This window comes from Cylas formicarius, unplaced genomic scaffold (genome assembly GCF_029955315.1).
Source record: "Cylas formicarius isolate icCylForm1 unplaced genomic scaffold, icCylForm1.1 PGA_scaffold_43__1_contigs__length_10157, whole genome shotgun sequence".
Lineage (NCBI taxonomy): Eukaryota > Metazoa > Arthropoda > Insecta > Coleoptera > Brentidae > Cylas > Cylas formicarius.
The window spans coordinates 4506-10014 of NW_026844330.1; the positions used below are offsets into that span (position 1 = coordinate 4506).

Genomic DNA, 5509 nt, shown 5'->3' on the forward strand with positions numbered 1-5509 from the left:
AATAAAAGTAAAAATAAGAATTAAAAATAAAAATAATAAAATTTTAAATTTATCTATAAAAATCTTTTGTAATCCCTTAGAAGAATTAATTAATAAAAAAAATAATTTTTTTCTTCCATAATACTCCATTCATCCTTGATCTAAATAATTTAATTTTTGACCTAAATTTAATACTAAATGATTCAGCCCATAAGTTGATAAAATTGGTATATTTCATATAAAAGATTGAAACTTCACTAAATTAAGAAACCTTAGAGATTTAATTTTTATATTAATTCTTATTTTTGATAACTTAAAACCTAAATAAATCCCTAATAAAATTATTAAAAAGGATAGTAATTTCATTATTAAAGGTAAAAAAAAATATATAGGATAAATAAAAATAATTCAAGAAAACATCCTCCCTCTAATAACGATAAAAATTAATAATCCAAATAATCTCTTTATTATCAAATTATTTCTTTCTTGAATAGAACATAAACTATAATAATTATAATCACCTAAAACTAAATAATTAATTAATCGAAAAGTATATATTACTGTCAAACCAATAGATAAATAAAAAATAAAAAATATAAATATATTTATATATCCTATTCTTATTCTTTCTAGAATTAAGTCCTTAGAATAAAATCCCGATAAAAATGGTATCCCGCATAAGGCTATATTTCTAAAAAAAAAAATTCTAGAAATAACCGGTATTTGATTAATTAATCTTCCTATATAACGAATATCCTGACATCCTCTAAAATTATGAATAATAATTCCTGCACATATAAACATTAAAGCTTTAAATAAAGCATGAATTAATAAATGGAAAAAAGCTAAATCTACTCTACCTAAAAATAAAATTCTTATCATAAATCCTAACTGCCTTAATGTTGATAAAGCAATAATTTTTTTTAAATCATTCTCAAAATTAGCTGCAATACCAGATATTAATATAGTTATTATTCTTAAAAATAATATTAAAAATATTAATCTTCTACTAAAAGCTTCTTGAAATCGAATTAATAAATAAACTCCTGCAGTTACTAAAGTAGATGAATGAACTAATGAAGAAATGGGAGTTGGGGCAGCTATAGCTGCTGGCAATCATGAAGAAAAAGGAATTTGAGCTCTTTTAGTAAATGCAGCTAAAACAATAAATAATACTAATACCTGTATAGAAAAATCTCTTTTTATAAAATTTAAATAATAAATATAAGATCAACTACCATAATTTATTATTCAAGAAATTGATAATAATAAAGCCGCATCTCCGATACGATTAGACAAAGCTGTTAACATACCTGCATTATAAGATTTAACATTTTGATAATAAATTACTAATAAATAAGACACTAAGCCCAAGCCATCTCATCCTAATAAAATTGACACTAAATTTGGGCTAATAATTAATAATAATATAGAAATAACAAACAGCAAAATTAATATGATAAATCGAGAAATATTTAAATCTCCTTTTATATAATCTTCTCTATATAAAATTACCATTCTGGAAATAAATAATACATATCCTATAAATATACAAGATATTCAATCAATTAATAAAGAAAAAATTAAAGAAACGGAATTAAAATTTAATAATTCATACTCTAACAAATAAACTTTATCCTTAATTAATAAATTTATACTAATTAAAATTAATAATACAGAAAAAATCAAAATCCAAAATGAATAAATTTTACAAATTTTTATTACTTAAAATGTTTCCATTTCTTTAATTCCACAAATTAATATTTTATTTATATAAAATATTTAAGTTTATTAAAAATTATAAATTAATAAATTTCTAATTAATAACAATATATTTAAAGGTATTCAATGTAATAATAATAAAAAATGTTCACGAATATTTATATTTATAAATCTAAAAATATAAGAACTAAATTTTCCATGCTGAGAAAAAGAATATAAATATAATGAATAAGCCCCTCTAAAAAATGTAGTTAAAAATAAAAATAATATATTCAAATTTCTAAATCTGACTAAACTATTAATTAAAAAAATCTCACCTAATAAATTTATTGAGGGGGGGGCTGCTATATTTGAAGAACATAATAAAAATATTCATAAGCTTAAAGAAGGTATAATATTTAAAAATCCTTTTCTTAAATAAATTCTTCGTCTTATTGTTCGTTCATATATTATATTTGCAATACTAAATAAACCAGAAGAACATAAACCATGGGCAATTATTATAATTAAAGCCCCAATTATACCTATATAACTTAACCTTATAATTCCAGCTAAAGCTAAACCCATATGAGAAACAGAAGAATAAGCAATTAATAATTTTATATCTCTTTGACGTAAACAAATTATAGAAATAACTACAGCTCCGAACAATGAAATATTTATAATTAATAAATTTATAAATTTAAAATCTAAAAATATAATTATTACTCGAATAAGCCCATATCCTCCTAATTTTAATAAAACGCCAGCTAATACTATTGATCCAGAAATTGGGGCCTCTACATGAGCCTTTAATAACCATAAATGAAAAAAATATATCGGTATTTTAATTAAAAATACTAACACTATACTTAAATATAAAATTAATCTAAAAGAAATTTCTAAATTAAAAAAAGTTAATCTTCCATATATATAAAAAATAAAAAAAATACCTAATAATAATGGGAATGATCCAAATAATGTATATATTAACAAATAAAATCCAGCATCTAAACGTTCTGGTTGTCTACCCCATCCAATAATTAAAATTAAAATTGGAATTAATCTAGCTTCAAAAAATAAATAAAATATAAATAAATCTATTGATATAAATGATAATAATAAAAAATATTATTAATAAACAAATTAAAAATAAAAAAAGATCTCTATATTTATTTTTTCTATATAAATTTTCAGAAGCTATGATTATTAAAGAACCAATTCAAATACTTAATAATCTAAGACAAAAAGATATAATATCTATACCTAATATATATCTAATATTAATTATATAATTCTGTATTCTAAATCCAAGTATTAAAAAAAAACTAATAATAAATATTATAAATTGAATCAATCAAAATATATTTAAATAACTTAAAGGTATCAATATTACTAATATAAGAATATATTTTATCATAATAATAATATAGAATTTAAATAATCATTTCCATATCTTCGAATTATTAATACAAGCATTGCTAAACCTAAAGCACCTTCGCATACACTTACGGTTAAAAATATTATTAAAAAAAAATAATCTCTTAAATTAAATCTTAATACTAATCCTATATTAAAATATAAAGAAATAACTAAAAACTCTAATCTTAATAATATCAATAATAAATAATTACTTTTTATAATAAAAAATAATAAACCAATAATAAACATTACTCTTCTAAATATATAAAAATTAATTATCATTATATTTTAACTTAAATAATTTAATTAAAATACTGGTCTTGTAAACCAGAAATGAAATATTTCTTTAAGTTTCAGAAAAAGAAAACTCTATCCTTAATCTCCAAAATTAAAATTTTATTTAAACTATTTTCTGATATAATATATTTCTTATTAAGAATAAATTTATCCTTATCCATTATAGTATTACTTATTAATCATCCAATTTCAATGGGAATTATTATTCTTTTACAAACAATTATAATTTCCTTAATTATTGGATTAATAAATTTAAATTATTGAGTATCTTATATTCTATTCATAATTATTGTAGGAGCATTGATAATTATTTTTATTTATATAACAAGAATTTCCTCCAATAATAAATTTAAAAAATTTTATAATATTTTAGTTACTTTTATTATTATTAATCTTATTAATATTTTAATAATTTATATATATGACTCTTATTTTATCTATTTTAAAAATTCTAATGAAATATTTAATCCTCACAACATAGAACTATTCTTAAGAAAATATTTTAATTATCCTAATAATTTTATTTTAATTATAATTATAACTTACTTATTAGTAACTTTAATTACAATTGTAACAATTACTATAAATAATTTCGGGCCCCTACGTAAAATATTCTAATGATAAATTCACCCTACCGAAAATCTAACGCTTTATTTAAAATTATTAATAATTCACTTATTGATTTAGCCTCTCCTTCAAATATTTCCTATTTATGAAATTTTGGAAGTTTATTAGGAATTTGTCTTTTAATTCAAATTATTACAGGTTTATTCTTAGCTATACATTATTATCCCCACACTGAACTAGCATTTAATAGAGTAAGAATCATTTGTCGAGAAATTAATTTTGGATGATTAATTCGAACTCTTCATGCCAATGGAGCATCAATATTTTTTATTTGTATATATATTCATATTGGACGAGGAATTTATTACGGGTCCTCAAATCTAAAAAGAACATGACTAATTGGAGTAACAATTTTTTTATTATCTATAGCAACAGCTTTTCTTGGGTATGTTTTACCTTGAGGACAAATATCTTTTTGAGGGGCTACAGTAATTACTAATCTTATTTCAGCTATCCCTTATTTAGGAAACTCTGCTGTAATTTGAATTTGAGGGGGATTTGCTGTAGATAATGCTACATTAACTCGATTCTTTACTTTTCATTTCATTCTCCCCTTTATTATCCTTAGCTTAATTATTATTCATTTACTTTTTCTTCATAAATCTGGATCATCAAATCCCTTAGGATTAAATAATAATTTAGATAAAATTCCATTTCATCCTTACTATTCCTTTAAAGATTTATTAGGAATGCTAATTATAATTTTTAGATTAACTTTAATTACTCTAACCATACCTTATATATTAAGAGATCCTGATAATTTTACGCCAGCTAATCCTTTAGTTACTCCTATCCATATTCAACCTGAATGATATTTCTTATTCGCTTATGCAATTCTTCGATCTATCCCCAATAAACTAGGAGGTGTTATTATTATATTCCTTTCAATTATAATTTTATATACGCTGCCAATTATTAATAATAAAAATTCAAGAATTAATTTTTACCCTATTAATAAAATATTATTTTGAATATTTGTATCTATCATTTTAATTTTAACATGAATCGGCATATCCCCCGTAGAAAATCCTTATATTAACTTAGGGCAATTTTTTACAATTTGTTATTTTTCCTACTTTCTAATAAGATATTTATTTATAAATATATGAAATAAATATCTCTATTTATAGTTAATGAACTTGAATAAGTATATACTTTGAAAGTATAATAAAGAAATACAAATTTCTATTAACTTTTTAGGTAAATATTTTAAGTACAATTATATCTTAAGCCTAAAAAATTAGTACTTAAAATATCTCCCTAAAAAGTTAAAAAATAATAATAATAATAATTATAATAATATATAAACTAAATAATAATTAATAATAATATACTAATAATAAATATAATTATATATACATATATAAATAAATTAAATAATTTATATTTATAAATATTCTATAAATATATACTTAAAATTTTAAATTTTTAACTAAATTAAATCTATAACTGTACTTAAAATATTTCCTTAGCCTAAATTACT

The 5509-nt window shown here is 20.0% G+C and overlaps 1 pseudogene; it reads left to right on the top strand.

Annotated features, from left to right (window-relative positions):
• The first annotated feature begins 3686 nt into the window (after positions 1 to 3686).
• Positions 3687 to 5155, top strand: LOC132700271 (cytochrome b-like; annotated as a pseudogene).
• The last annotated feature ends 354 nt before the right edge of the window (positions 5156 to 5509 follow it).